Here is a 16225-nt window from a genome sequence, read left to right on the forward strand (position 1 = left end):
TGTCAAGAGAGAGAAAGATGCATAGTTTAGTTACACAACAGAAAGGGATTCGACAAAGTAGATCACAGCCTACTTATTGGTAAGACAGAACAATGTGGAATAGACAGCATTACCACCAGATAGATTCACAGCTGGCTAACCAACTGCACTCAGTGTGTAGATCTCAAAGGAGCTACATCTACATGGAGGGAAGCATGCAGCGGGGTACCTCAAGTTTCTTTCTTGGGCCCAGTGATTTTCAGGGGTCTTATCAAACAAGAAGCAATTCAGTGGTGAGAAATTTAGGGTCCTGCATCTAGGCAGGAGAAATCAAATGCATGGCTATATAATAGGCAGCACCTGTCTCAACAGCAGTATCCTAGTGCAGAGATCCTCAACGTCTGGACCCATTAGTGCTCCATGAGCTATTTACAACTGGGCTGCAGAAATTTCTCATTTGCTTCCCATGGATTTGCCACTTTTCTTCCTCCCCTTATAGAGAGTGACGGGATTAGTTTCATTCTACACCACTACACAAGTGCAAGTTCAGAAACTCTTTGGACTCTCAAAAGAAGTTGAGGTGATTTATGGGAATAGGGGGTGTCCTTAAGGCATATCAGAAAAGTCAAGAGGGGAACCATCACAGTGTGATGGAAGCTCTACCATTTTTAAAAAAATATGTGTCACCTAGCACCCCTTTGCTGCTGCCATCTTGGCGCCTACCTGTACTTGCTGTATACACATGACTGCATATCCTCTGATCCATCCAACACCATAATAAAGTTTGCAGATGACACAACCGTGCTGGGTCTTATAACTGGAGGGGACGAATCAGCATACAAGGAGGAAGTCCAGAAGGTCTCCACATGGTGTTCAAACAACAACCTATATCTAAACACTAGCAAGACAAAGGAGATGGTGCTGGATTTCCGGAAGCAAAGAGAGGAACCTGCCCCACTGTATATCAAGGGGGGCTGTGTGGAGAGGGTTTCCTCTTTTAAATTCTTGGGAGTGCTCATTAGTCAAGACCTCACCTGGAAAAACAACACGTCCCTGGTTGTTAGTAAGGCTCAACAGAGACTTCATTTCTTTAGAGTCCTGCTGAAAAATCAGGTGGAACAACGGCTAATTATTTCTTTCTATCGGTCCACAATAGAAAGTAGAATAGAATAGAATAGAATTTTTATTGGCCAAGTGTGATTGGACACACAAGGAATTTGTCTTGGTGCCTACGCTCTCAGTGTACATAAAAGAAAAGCTACCTTCATCAAGGTACAACACTTAATGATGGTCTAGGGTACAAATAAGCAATCAGGAAATAATCAATATCAATATAAATCATAAGGATTACCAGCAACAAAGTTACAGTCATACAGTCATAAGTGGAAGGAGATGGGTGATGGGAATGATGAGAAGATTAATAGTAGTGCAGACTTAGTGAATAGTTTGACAGTGTTGAGGGAATTATTTGTTTAGCAGAGTGATGGCGTTCGGGAAAAAACTGTTCTTGTGTCTAGTTGTTCTGATGTGCAGTGCTCTATAGCGTTGTTTTGAGGGTAGGAGTTGAAACAATTTATGTCCAGGATGTGAGGGGTCTGTAAATATTTTCCCAGCCCTCTTTTTGACTTGTGCAGTATACAGGTCCTCAATGGAAGGCAGGTTGGTAACCAGTGGTGGGATTCAGCCAGTTTGCACCACTTCGGGAGAACTGGTTGTTAACTTTCTGAGCAGTTTGGCAAACTGGTTGTTGGAAGAAATCATTAGGGCAGAGAACCGGTTGTTAAATTACTTGAATCCCACCACTATTGGTAACCATTGTTTTTTCTGCAGTTCTAATTATCCTCTGAAGTCTGTGTCTGTCTTGCTGGGTTGCAGAACCAAACCAAACCAAAGTATCCTCACATACTATATAGCAGTATGGTAGACAGGTTTAACAGCTGCGGACAGGAAGGCACTACAGAGAGTGATTAATTTCGCAAGAAACAATTGGTTGCCCCCTAACATCACCGGATGACATTACCAGGTCTCGCTGTTTCAGCAGAGTAAGGAAGATACTTAGGGATGATTCACACCCCGGCCAGTGTCTCTTTTCACTTTCACCATCGGGAAAAAGACACAGAAGTATAGCCAGCTGGACAAACAGGTTTAAAAACAGTTTCTACCTATGGGCTGTCAGACTCCTAAACACAATATAGCAGCACAAATAGATTAATATGACGAATTTCACTGGTGCCAGTGTAGTGTGTAATATGTATATACCAATGATAGTATTCAGCCGATTCTATGTGGTTCGGGTGAACTGGTAGCGGCAGCTGCTGGAGGCTCCACCCACCCTCCCAGACATCATCACATCCTGTTTTTGATGCTCTGCACATGCACGGAAGGCTCTGCGCATGAGTCCGCGTGCTCAAATTTGCGAACCAGTAGCGAAGGTAAGTGTTGTGTCTTGCCCGCCCTCAGAGCAGCCGGGGCCTTCTTATCTGCTCCCGAACACGGAGGAATGTATGCCTCCCGGCCCAAGTCCTGGCTCCATGCCCACACAAACTGCAGAAGAAGGAGCATCTCCCTGCCCCAGCCCTGACTCCATGCCCAGGCAAACGGAGGAGCTAGACCCCTCCCCCTCCTCCACAGCAGGTGAGCCTGAGGAGGGTTTACTCCCAACAGCTGCTGATTGGAGTGACCCTCGCATCAGAAGATTGGATAGGCGGAGGCAACAGAAGGAAGGGAGGGGCAGGCCTTAATGAGTGCTGAGTCATGGAGCCATACCCCATGGCCTATATAAAGGATCTACTTTCTGGCAGTCTCTGAGTCAGGCAAAAGTCAAACTTATCTTGCTGAAGTCACTTACTGGTCTCCTGCCTGCTCTGAGGACTTTGCTAGGACTTTGGGCAGAGCTGCAGAGGCAAGCCTGATTCGGATTTCCCTGACCCAGCTGTCAGCGGAGGAATGGGACACGACAGTAAGTGAATACCTCCCCTGGTATACCATGATATAAGATCCTACACCAGAGTAATTTACATGTTGCAAGAATACCACGTACATATGGAAATGGATGATTAGGGTTTTTTCCCCTAACTACTTGCATGAGGATTATTCTTTACATTATTCATGCTGCCTTGTATTCTTGTATAGATTGCACCAGTAGAGGCTAAAACAATTTCGTTGTATACATGATGTACAATGACAATAAGGGCTTTGACCTTTGTTGATGTTGTGTCCTCCCTCGCCTCCATCTGAGTGATGGCTTAATTAGCCGTCACTATCAGCTCTGGCAGCAGAATAGCCAGCATCTGCCAAGAGCCTCCGTTATCTTCCACGACGCTGCTGAGTCACTCAGAAACAAACTTCAGCTCTTAATCAGTGGATTTGCCTGTTACAAAGAGACACAGCAGCTCTCGCTGTCTTTTATATCCTATGGGGTGTGGCTCCATGACTCAGCACTTCCTGGGCTTGCCCCACCCCTGCTTCTGTTGTTCCCTCCTCTCCTGCCTATGAAACCTAGGGTCCAACCAAGCCTGATTGCCATCAGCTAGGCCTGGAGGCATGGCCTGGGGGGGAAAGAGTCAGGGGACGGAGGCCTCGTTATCTCCTCCACCTGGCCTGCTTCTGGCTCCTGGAGCTGAGCCAGGGAAGCCAGTGCTCCCGAAGTAAGTCCTGACGGCCCTTCCCCCTCACTGTCCAAGTCACTTTCTGGCAGCAGCCCAGCTCGGGGGGCGCAGACACAACAGTTGATCACACACTTCGCAGGCATCCCTCTATGGAAAACTGGTCATCCCCCAAGGAAGTTTGTGGAAAAGATGAGAAACCTAGTGGCCCCTCAGGACCCTGTGTATTTAAAGTCTTTTACTCTAATTTTTTTTCCAGGCATACCAGCAGCCATTGGACAGCACAGCAATGCCATGCCAATAAATCTTCCTGATAGCCATCATTGAAAAGAACACCATGATAATTAAGCAAAGAGGATAAGGAATTACCTTCATAAAACCACAAATCTTCATCATACCTTATTATATCGCCACATTTTTTGGGGTAGAAATGTGAAGAGCAAGCAATTGATTTTTCACATTACTTATTTTTTATTTGTTAAATTTATATGCCTCCCATCTCACTATCAAGTGACTCTGGGTGGCTTGCAAAGTCGTAAATAGCAGGATAAAACAATTAGATGATTTAAAAAAAAACATTAAAATATTGGGCATTAAAAGTTAAGATGTTAAAATGAACAACAAATTGGATAGTAATAGCACTTAGACTTATATACCGCTTCATAGTGCTTTACGGTAAAGTGACCAGATTTCAGCGATGGCAAAGCGGGACACCATTGACCGGGGGCGGGGGTTGCGCATGCGCACTGAGTCTTGCCACCTGCCTGAAGGAGGAGGAGCGGCTGCTGCTTCTCCGCTCTTCCAGGCAGGCTCAGCTCTCCTCTCGGCTCTTCCAGGCAGGCTCGGCTCTCCTCGGCTCTCCTCTCCGCTCTTCTCTTCCTCTCGTGTGAAGTCAAGCGGCATCTCTCCTCCCTCTCGCGCCCCCTTCTCCGCCACTCCCCTTCTCTGCCTCCTCCTCTTGCGTTGCCGCCTCCCATTTTCAGAATTTTCTGGTCACTATACTTTATGGCCCTCTCTAAACAGTTTACAGAGTCAATCTATTGCCCCCCCAAATCTGGGTCTTCATTTTACCAACCTCAGAAGGATGGAAGGCTGAGTCAACCTTGAGCCTGGTGAGATTTGAACTGCCAAATTGCAGGCAGCCGGCAGGCAGCAGAAGTAGCCTGCAGTACTGCACTCTAACCACTGCGCCACCACGGATAAAAAGTACCAAGGCGTCAATGGGTTGTAGATGGGGTCTTCTCTTAATCTACTAGCTATATCCAAAATGTGACACCCCCAGATGACAGCCTCCCCACCCTAATGTACTCGGCACATTTCAGCTATGCTTAATCTTTTCCCTCTGGAGAAAGTCCTTCAGATGTTGACCGGGGTCCTGAATGATCTATCCCTGTATTAGCAGAAGCACCTGTGGTTGAGCTGCGTGGCTCGACAATGCCAAGATGGTGGCCCTGGGTGCCATCTTGCATTTTTTTAAACTTCTCACTGCGGTTGTCATTGTTGACTCTTTGACATTTTGCAAATGTTTCCTCTCTGTTAGGAGACATTTTGGTGGTGGCTTGAGGGCCCAAAGGGTTTGTTCAAAAGTGCCATGTATTTATGTCCGCTTCGTGTTGCTGTTTCTTCCTCGGACATAAAGAAACTTGTCATATCCTCCAGTGAACTCGACTTCATATGAACACAAACAGAACCTCAGCAAAATCGCCTGCTGGGATTTGCTGCAGTGGAGGGTGTGGTAACTATTAAGACATACCACTCCAGGGCTTCCAAGAATCAACATATTAGAGATTTGTGTTCCGTTGTTGGTGAATGTCTGTGATTCCATAGCGGAGTTCGTGAATTTGATTTGATAGGACATTTACTTGAACGCCGAACAAACCACATGGAACTTCAAATGCGGATTCTTTTTTTTTTTCCCACCCCCCTCAAATCTAAACCTGTATTTAACTCTTGTCAAATCTAGGCCACTGTGCCGAAACCACAGAAGGCATTCGCTATGAAATGGTTGCTCGCCATAAGCAGTTTTGAGCCTTTGAGCCTTTCTTCCAATAAATCTAAAACAGAATGCATAATATAAAACCTGCCATTACTTTTCACGTCCTCGAGAACAAGTTATATTTTTACTTTCTGAAACTTGGGTTCTTCTTTAGTTTCAAAGAGGTTCTTACTGAAAGTATCCAACAGCTGCAAAGAACAACAAGCGGGAAAAAATTTTTAGATCACTGTGCAACCTATGTCCTGTTTCTTCAGGACACAACTGAAAGTGCAGAAGGATTGGTGACTTACTCAAAATTAAGAATCAATAAAGAAAGAGGGGTCAACCCAGGGGTGAAATGCTACCGGTTCGGGCTGGTTCGCCCAAACCGGTAGTAAAAAATTTTTTTTTACCTTTTTTTTTTTTTACTTTTTTAAAGCATTTTTTTTACTACCAGTTCGGGTGAATAGGTAGTAAAAAAATGCTATTAAAAAGTAGGGAAAAAAGGATTCCTACGATTATGGGCACAGCTGATTGTCCTTGGAACTTTTTAAAAACTTTTTTTAGTTAAAAATGCTAAAAAAGATTAAAAAAAGTTGGCCACACCTACCCAGTCACATGACACCCCCCACCAAGCCATGCCCACAGAACCAGTAGGGAAAAATTTTGAATTTCATCACTGGGTCAACCTATTTTCCAAAGCGCCAGAAAGCAAGACAAGAAACAATGGATGGAAACTAACCAAGGAGAGAAGCAACCTAGAACGAAGGATAAATTTCTTGGCAGTGAGAACAATTAATCAGTGGAACAACTTGCCTCCAGAAGTTGTGAATGATCCAACACTGGAAGTTTTTAAGAAGAGATTGGACAACCATTTGTCTGAAATAGTATAGGGTCTCCTGCTTTAGCAGGGGGTTGGACTAGAAGATCTCCAAGGTCCCTTCCCACTCTATTATCCTGTTAAATAAACAATGGTGAAAAGTAGGAGCTTCAGCAAGATGTCAAATCGGCAAGATAGCAGGTGTAGTTTCTACATGCCAGGCACCACACAGGTACAAAAGAGGCAGAACTTTGAACCTGATGCCATACCTGCCAACTGGCAGATGATGACCTCTCCTTCCCCCTTCCATCTGATGTCCCCGATGAAATATTTTCTAAACTTCCCATAGTCAGGAAGTTAAACTGATGCTGCTGTGTTTTATTCCTCTGATTTCTTGGCTGCCTGTATTTTTGAAAGTAAAGATATCAGCATTACAAAAAAAGTGACTCCACTGAGAGATGATTAAAACAGTGATTTGGGAAATGCTGCATAAATCATCTTTAAACATTCCAAGATTAAAAGGAAGCTTTGAATTCCTTTTCTGGAGATGAAAAGGTGGGAGCAAACATAAAAACACTCCGAAGTTTTTAAGGAATTACAGAAACAGGATTTCTCTTATACAATCAGGGCATCTTTGCAGTTCACGTCTGAGAACTGTTTCTAACTATGTCCCAAATACAGATGACCCTATGAAGGCCAAATTGGTCCATGTAAAATATTTGGCAACCAAAGCAAAATATTGGCAGATAAGAGGTGGGTTCCAACAGGTTCTGTAGAACCGGTAGTGGAAATTTTGAGTAGTTCGGAGAACCGGTAGTAAAAATTCTGACTGGTCTCTCCCCCATCTATTCTCTGCCTCCCGAGTCCCAGCTGATCAGGAGGAAATGGGGATTTTGCAGTATCCTTCCCATGCCACGCCCACTCAAGGGTCCTTGAGTGGCTCAGACTGCTAAGACAGTCTGTTATTAACAGCAGCTGCTTGCAATTACTGCAGGTTCAAGCCCCACCAGGCCCAAGGTTGACTCAGCCTTCCATCCTTTATAAGGTAGGTAAAATGAGGACCCAGATTGTTGGGGGCAATAAGTTGACTTTTGTATATAATATACAAATGGATGAAGAATATTGCTTGACATAGTGTAAGCCGCCCTGAGTCTTCGGAGAAGGGCGGGATATAAATCCAAATTAAATAAATAAATAAATAAACCAAGCCACACCCACCAAGCCATGCCACGCCCACCAAGCCACTCCCACAGTACTGGTAGTAAAAAATGTTGAAACACTGTGGCAGGTCCTTTTGATGCGACCCCAGAACTGTTTAGCGCTTGTCACTGTAGCTGATGCAGGTTGCGGCAATTGAAATTTGCCACTCGGTCAACAAGGCTAACTCAACGTTAAGCACACTGCTGTGAATATCACCCAAAGATGGACTTGTGTCTGTAGGGAAGGGTGAGGGGCAGGAAAATGGCACCGCACATTAATTAATTAATTTATTTATTATTTAAACTTATATACCACCCTATCTCCCAAAGGACTCAGGGCGGTTTACAGGCATATAAAAACATCAATATACAAATTAAAATAATCATTAAAAGACTTATTCTAATGCCAATAATTAATAATACCAATTATTAAAAATAGAAATATAAATATTAAAATCAATTTAAAACCCCTCTAAATTTAAAAATCTAAGCCAGTCCTGCACAGATGAATAAATGAGTCTTGAGCTCGCGACGGAAGGTTCGAAGATCTGGAAGTTGACGGAGTCCTGGGGGGAGTTCGTTCCAGAGGGCGGGAGCCCCCACAGAGAAGGCCCTTCCCCTGGGCGTCGCCAGACGACACTGCCTAGCTGACGGCACCCTGGGGGGGCCCCCTCTGTGGGGGCGCACGGGTCGGTGAGAGGGATCTGGTCGCAGTAGGCGGTCCCGTAGATAACCCGGCCCTATGCCATGGAGCGCTTTAAAGGTGGTCACCAAAACCTTGAAGCGCACCCGGAAGGCCACAGGTAGCCAGTGCAGCCTGCGCAGGATGGGTGTTATGCGGGAGCCACGAGGGGCTCCATCTATCACCCGCGCAGCCGCATTCTGGACTAACTGTAGCCTCCGGATGCCCTTCAAGGGAAGCCCCATGTAGAGAGCGTTGCAGTAATCCAGGCGAGACGTCACGAGAGCGTGAGTGACCGTGCATAGGGCCTCCCGGTCCAGAAAGGGGCGCAACTGGCGCACCAGGCGAATCTGGTAGAACGCTCTCCTGGAGACGGCTGTCAAATGATCTTCTAGAGACAGCCGTTCATCCAGGAGGACGCCTAAGTTGCGCACCCTCTCCATCGGGGATATCTCATGATACCAAAGAGCATGACCCAAAACATTTGGGTAAGTGTGCATGATGGCATGACACACAAAGCACACAGCCTGACTAGGTGACTCAGTGGCTAAGACACTGAACCTGTAGATCAGAAAGGTTGGGAGTTTGGCGGTTCAAGTCCCTAGTATAGGTCTCCTGCAGAGGGTTGGACTAGATAACCTCCAAGGTCCCTTCCAACTCTGTTACTGCTACATCATGGTGTCTTCTACTGTATACTGTTGTAACTGCTGCCACATCCATCTGGCTGGAGGGGAAGGTGGAGGGGAAGGTGATGGGCGGTGCACTAGGCATAATTGCGCCGACAGCAACATTTCCATGCCATCACGTTTACTTGTGATGTTAGTGACAGCTGAGCATCAAAGGAGGCCTGTATGGCTCAGCAGTTAAGATGTTAGGCGTGTCAGCTTGGAAAGCTGACAGTCTGAGTTCGACACCAGAGCATCCCGTGACTGGATGAGAGCCTGTGTTCTCCTAGCTCCTGCCCATCTAGCAGTTCAGAAGCATGCTAATCAGTGGTGGGATTCAACATTTTTTACTACCGGTTCTGTGGGTGTGGCTTGGTGGGTGTGGTGTGGTTTGGTGGGTGTGGCAGGGGAAGGATACTGTAAAATCTCCATTCCCGCCCCACTCCAAGGGAAGGTTACTGCAAAATCCCCATTTCTTCCCGATCAGCTGGGACTCGGGAGGCAGAGAATAGATGGGGGCGGGGCCAGTCAGAGGTGGTATTTACCAGTTATCCAACCTATTCAAAATTTCCGCTACCGGTTCTCCAGAACTGGTCAGAGCCTGCTGAATATCACCTCTGATGTTAATGCGAGTAGATAAATCTCTCTACTAGTAGTTAAAAATCCATTTAATTTCATTCCTAGTTTCTCTTTTTACTTTTCTACAGCTGCTCTATGCTGGGTGAACACTTGGCTTGATTTACCACAAGTAATTGCCTTGTCTTTGACACAGCACACAGAATGGGATTTTGCATTGCAATTTTTTTAAAAATTATTTTTATTAGTTTATAATATAAGATAAAGTAAGGTAAAGGTTCCCCTCGTACATACGTGCTAGTCGTTGCCGACTCTAGGGGGCAGAGCTCATCTCCGTTTCAAAGCCGAAGAGCCAGCGCTGTCCGAAGACGTCTCCGTGGTCATGTGGCCGGCATGACTCAACGCCAAAGGCTCACGGAACGCTGTTACCTTCCCACCAAAGGTGTTCCCTATTTTTTCTACTTGCATTTTTACGTGCTTTTGAAACTGCTAGGTTGGCAGAAGCTGGGACTAGTAACGGGAGCTCACCCCATTACACGGCAGCACTAGGGATTCGAACCGCCGAACTGCCAACCTTTTGATCAACAAGCTCAGCTGTCTTAGCCCCTGAGCCACCGCATCCCTTATAATATAAGATACAAAAATACAAAAGAAAATAATAGGAAAGATGGGGGAGGAAAAGGGGAGAAAAGAGGGGAGAAAGAAAGAAAAGGCATTGACTTCAACTTTCTTTGATGCAGTAGAACAGGATAGGTTTAAAATTTACACTGAATTATAATTTAAAAGAAAATTTCTACAAGAAATTTTCAAATGAATGTTGGAAATGCAAATGTAAAGAAGGGACTTTTTTATCACTTATGATAAAGCAAATAAATATTGGAGTAGGATTCACATCCTAATTCAGAGGATTCTTAAAGTGAATATAAAGATAAAACCAGAAACTTTTCTTTTGGTTTTAACAGAAAAACGCTTGGGGTATATGAAAATAGAACTTTGATGTTACATATGTTGTTGGCAGTAAGACTACTTTACGCACAAAAATGGAAGGACACTTTGATCGCCACGATGAACAAATGGCTGCAAAAATTGATGGAGTTAGGAGAGATGGCTAAATTGGCTGCTTTGATTTAAAAAAAAAAACACAATTATTTTCATTCCTCTTGGAAACCGCTTCTGGACTTTGTGCTTGAGGTGGAAAAAAATGAAACTTTGATTTTGGGTTTTACTGATTAGATAGGTTTGTTGTTATAGAAATGGCTAGTTTATACAATTATGTAAAAGTTAAAAAGTTGAGGTTTGCTGTTATTATCCTATTGCACCAAAGGGAGTCGGGGGTTTTGCACGGCAAAGTCTAAGTAGGAGTGCAAAATGTATTAAACCTAAATTACATGAAACCTATCCTGATTCTCAGTAATATGAATATAATATTAAAGTCGTGCTCATTCTATATTGCTCAAGCATGCAGAAAGGCCTGAGGCTCGTTAGAGAAAACACTGTAATGGAAATTACTGGATAAAATCCTTCTGCTTGAATATAATTTTTTAAAAAAAAAAGATGAAGAAAAAAATGGCAGCAATGCAGAAAGACAGGTTTGCTCTCTACGTTTGTTCCAAACGATCTGGCCAAAAGCCACCTCTGCAATTCAATCCTCGTTTCCAAAAAAGTTGGTTCACAAACTATCACGTAACAAACATGCAGATGCGCATATACCTGTGCATGTGTGAATATGGTTGACTGGGGGATTAGACCAGTGGTGGGATTCAAATAATTTAACAACCGGTTCTCTGCTCTAATGACCAGCTGGGTAGGCATGGCTCGGGGGTCATGTGACCGTGTGGGTGTGGCCAACTCAATGTCACTCACATTGATGGGTGCTTTGCCTTAGCTATAGTTACAATGTAATAAGGGTTAACCAGAGAGGCAGTTTCTGTAAGCAGGGCAATAAAGATGAGGTTAGAAACAATACCAGAATGTTTCCTTCCTGCCTTCCTTACAGGATTAGCCCTGTAAAGTGGGAAAAAAAACAAAATAAGATTTCTTCCAACAACCGGTTCTCCGAACTGATTAGAAAGTTAACAACCGGTTCTCCCGAATAGGTGCGAACTGGCTGAATCCCACCACTGGATTAGACATATGGATGTTAAGCATTCTGGAGCCTGTCTGCAGCATAATATCGTGTGATATGGGTAGTCCTCGACTTACAACCACAACTAAGCCCAATATCTCTGTTGCTAAGTGAGACATTTGTTAAGTCAGTTTATCACAGTTTTAAAAAGAATCACGGCAGTTGTTAAGTGAGCAACACAGATGTTGAGTGAATCTGGCTTCCCTACTGACTTTGCTCATCAGGTTACAAAAGTTGATCACATAACCTCAGGACACGGCAACCGTCGTAAGTGTGAGTCCGTTGCCAAGTGTCTGGAGTATGGCTCATGTGACCCCAGGGATGCTGCAATGGTCAGAAGTGTGAAAAACGGTCTTAAGTCCCTTTTTTCAGCGTCGTCGTAACTTTGAATGCTCACTAAATGAACTCTTGTAATTAGAAGACTACCTGTATGTCTTTATTCCAGGTGGGGTCCATGGGGGATGGTGTCAAAAATCTGCAAAATGGTAAGTTTTTTCTTGTAACTGAAGCCCCCCTATTTTTGTACGTGCTTCCCTTGTTGATTGTCACAGAACAGCCATGAATTGCACACTCGGCCTATCATCTCCATATACTGAGCCGAGGTGGCGCAGTGGTTAGAGTGCAATACTGCAGGCTGCAGAGCCTGCAATTTGGCAGTTCAAATCTCACCAGGCTCTAGGTTGACTCAGCCTTCCATCCTTCCGAGGTCGGTAAAAATGAGGACTCAGATTTTTTTTTTTAATTTGAATTTATATCCCGCCCTTCTCCGAAGACTCAGGGCGGCTTACACAGTGTTAAGCAATAGTCTTCATCCATTTTTATATTATATACAAAGTCAACTTATTGCCCACAACAATCTGGATCCTCATTTTACCTACCTTATAAAGGATGGAAGGCTGAGTCAACCTTGGGCCTGGTGGGACTTGAACTTGCAGTAATTGCAGCTGTGTTAATAACAGACAGATTTAGTCTGCTGAGCCACCAGATTGTTGGGGGGCAATAGGCTGATTCTGTAAATTGCTTATAGAGGCTATAAAGCACTGTAAAGCAGTATATAAGTCTAAGTGCTATTGCTATATCTGTCTCCAGAAACTCACACAGGGTCTGGTTAAAACTAATAATCCAGGCCAAATGAGCAAAGCAAGAGGAATTTCCATTTGGGTAGCAATAGCCAGCCTAAAAAGCAGAGACATCACCCTGCCAACAAAAGTGCGTATAGTCAAGGCTATGGTTTTCCCAGTTGCAATGTATGGCTGTGAAAGTTGGACCATAAGAAAGGCTGAGCGCCAAAGAATTGAGGCCTTTGAACTCTGGTGCTGGAGAAGACTCCTGCGAGTCCCTTAGACTGCAAGGCAATCCAACCGGTCAGTCCTAAAGATCAACCCTGACTGCTCTTTAGAAGGCCAGATTCTGAAGAGGAAACTCAAATACTTTGGCCACCTAATGAGAAGGATGGACTCCCTGGAGAAGAGCCTAATGCTGGGAACGATTGAGGGCAAAAGAAGAAGAGGACGTCAGAGAACGAGGTGGCTGGATGGAGTCACTGAAGCAGTCGGTGTGAGCTTAAATGGACTCCAAAGGATGGTAGAGGACAGGAAGGCCTGGAGGAATGCTGTCCATGGGGTTGCGATGGATCGGACAAGACTTCGCAACTAACAACAACAGCCAACCTGCTAGGTTTCGGTTGGGGCCTGTGGGTGTGAATGCATTTCAAAGAAGAGTGCCTAGGAAAACAAGTTCCCCACCATGGAAACAATTGGATGCATCACAATTTCACACAATTGTAAGTCTGGTCCCAACATCCCTTGATCAGCAGAGACCCCTCTCACACCAAAGCTGAGGCTGCACCTTTATAACACAGCTTCTTAAATGTGAAAAGAATTCACACGGGGAAGAGCAGAAAAATGTAAGAAGCAGCTTTTCAGTCTTGGTGGGAAATGAAGTTGGGAACTGCACTCGGTACGGCATCATTGTTTCCTTGGGCAGCCCTCCTGCTGGGCCCTGCAGACTTTTCTTCTCTCTCTTTGACTCACTGCTCTTAGCCTGTCCTCAAGTCACTCTTGCTTCCCTCAAGTGGTGACTGAGTCATGAGTTCAACACATGATTTAGGACACCCCTTTTCAGGAGATCTTTCAGGAGCTGTTGCTGGATGGACAAGTCCTCCTGCCAGGCAACAGCTTTGTGACTTGGGACAAAGATACTATACATAAATGATCTCTGTGACCATGTCTCAAGTTATTGCGTTCTCTTTGCTGATGATCTCAAACTATTTAACACCACCAACAATACTATTATCCTTCAAAAAGACCTTGACTTTGTATCCGATTGGTCTAAAACTTGGCAACTCCAAATCTCAACCAGCAAATGCTCAGTCTTACATATTGGAAAAAAGAACCCAAACACTAAGTACAAGCTTAATGGACATTATCTTACAGATGACCCCCACCCTGTTAAGGACCTTGGAGTTTTCATATCAAATGATCTAAATGCCAAAGCCCACTGCAACTATATAGCAAAAAAGGCTCTAAGAGTTGTAAACCTAATTCTGTGTAGCTTCTTTTCCAAAAACTCTACACTACTAACCAGAGCATTCAAAACATTTGCCAGACCCATTCTTGAATACAGCTCATCTGTCTGGAACCCATACCACATCTCTGACATTAATACAATTGAACGAGTCCAGAAATATTTTACAAGAAGAGTTCTCCGCTCCTCTGTAAACAACAAAATACCTTATTCCACCAGACTTGAAATCCTGGGATTAGAAAACTTAGAACTCCGCCGACTCCGACAAGACCTGTGTTTAACACACAGAATCATCTATTACAATGTCCTTTCTGTTAAAGACTTATTCCGCTTCAATAGCAATAATACAAGAGCAAACAATAGATTCAAACTTAATGTCAACCGCTTCAATCTTGATTGCAGAAAATATGACTTCAGTAACAGAGTTGTTAATGCTTGGAATACACTACCTGACTCTGTGGTCTCCTCTCCAACTCCTAAATGCTTTAACCAAAAACTGTCTACCATTGACCTCACCCCATTCCTAAGAGGTCTGTAAGGGGCGTGCATAAGTGCACAAAAGTGCCTACCGTTCCTGTCCTATTGTTTCTTTTCAATATATGTTCCTGTATATAATGTTATGACAAAATAAATAAATAAATAATAAAAGATGGTATTCAGCCAGTTCTGACCGGTTCTGGAGAACCGGTAGGGGAAATTTTGAGTGAGCTTGGAGAACCGGCAAATTCCGCCTCTCACTGGCCCCACCCCCATCTATTCGCTGCCTCCTGAGTCCCAGCTGATCGATTGGGTCTTCCTTTGTGGTCCTGTACATGGAGCTGGAGAGCTGATTAGCGGGGTGGAGAGGAAATGGAGTTTTTACAGTCTCCTTCCCCCTGGAGTGAGATGGAAGTGGAGATTTTACAGTCTCCTTCCCCTGGAGTGGGGGGGGGGAATGGAGATTTTACAGTATCCTTCCCCTGCCACGCCCACCAAGCCACACCATGCCCATCAAGCCACGCCCACAGAACCGATAATAAAAAAATTTGAATCCCGCCACTGGCACTTGGGGGCCCGCTGGACTCAAGGCTCCTGCTTGGACAGCACACAGAAGTCATGGCCGGAAGGTCCAAGGCCAGTTGTGACCTTCCTAGGAGCAGAAAATTACAGCAAATCAGGCCCTCATTACTCCAGGGTAAAGGTAGAGTCGTGTCCAGTCGTGTCTGATTCTAGGGGGCAATGCTCATCTCTGTTCCTTACTTGAGGGTCCCAATGTTGTCCAAAGACCTTTCCCATGGTCATGTGGTCAGCAGGATTGTACCTATCAATCTATTTTCATTTGCTTGCTTTGTAACTGCTAAGTGGGCTGGAGCTGAGGTAAACAACGGGAGCTCATCCCATCCCACAGCGCTCGGGTCTTGAACTCAGGCTGTCAATTTTTCAGCTGACAAGCTCAGGGTCTTTAACTGCTGAGCCTTCGCGCTCTCTTACCCCCAGTAAGACTACTGTAATGTGTCTACATGAGGCTGCCTTGAAAAATTATTCTTCAATTGTAATTAGTGCAGAATGAAGCAGTCCACATACCTCTCCCGTTTCCAATGGCAGGAATATATAGCACTGGTCCAGGTACAATTTGAGGTCCTGGTTTTGATCCCTAAAGCCCTGGTTATATGCAGAATCACCTACTCCGGTGGTGGCGAACCTTTGGCACGTGTGTGGCACTCAGAGCTCTCTCCATGGGCACGTGCACCATCGCCCCAGCCCAGCTCCATTGCATTTCTCCCGCAGCGGGGAGAGAAAGAAGGAGGGATGGAAAGAGAGCGAGAGAGAAAGAGAGAGAGGGAAGGAAGGAAAAAGGGAAATGATATTGTTGCTATTTCAAAAGCAGGAAGCAAAATGAAGGGGCCTAAAAGTGCATTCATCCCATTTTTCTTAGAACAATTAGCTGAACGCTGCCTTGTTTATCATTATTTTAGGTAGTCAAACCTCACGATTCAGGTTAAATTGCCGTGTGGGCACTTTGCGATAAATAAGTGGGTTTTGGGTTGCAGTTTGGCCACTCGGCCTCTAAAAGGTTCACCATCACTGACCTAC

At 44.7% G+C, this 16225-nt stretch overlaps 1 long non-coding RNA gene across 2 annotated transcripts in view; it reads right to left on the reverse strand.

Moving 5' to 3' along the window:
• Positions 1 to 503: 503 nt before the first annotated feature.
• Positions 504 to 16225, reverse strand: part of LOC131202404 (uncharacterized) — a 32525-nt gene continuing 16803 nt past the window's right edge. For both annotated transcript variants that reach the window (XR_009156143.1, XR_009156144.1), the window contains exon 3: positions 504 to 877. This is a non-coding gene — a long non-coding RNA (uncharacterized LOC131202404). The remainder of the gene's footprint in view (positions 878 to 16225) is intronic.

This window comes from Ahaetulla prasina, chromosome 7, assembly GCF_028640845.1.
Source record: "Ahaetulla prasina isolate Xishuangbanna chromosome 7, ASM2864084v1, whole genome shotgun sequence".
Lineage (NCBI taxonomy): Eukaryota > Metazoa > Chordata > Lepidosauria > Squamata > Colubridae > Ahaetulla > Ahaetulla prasina.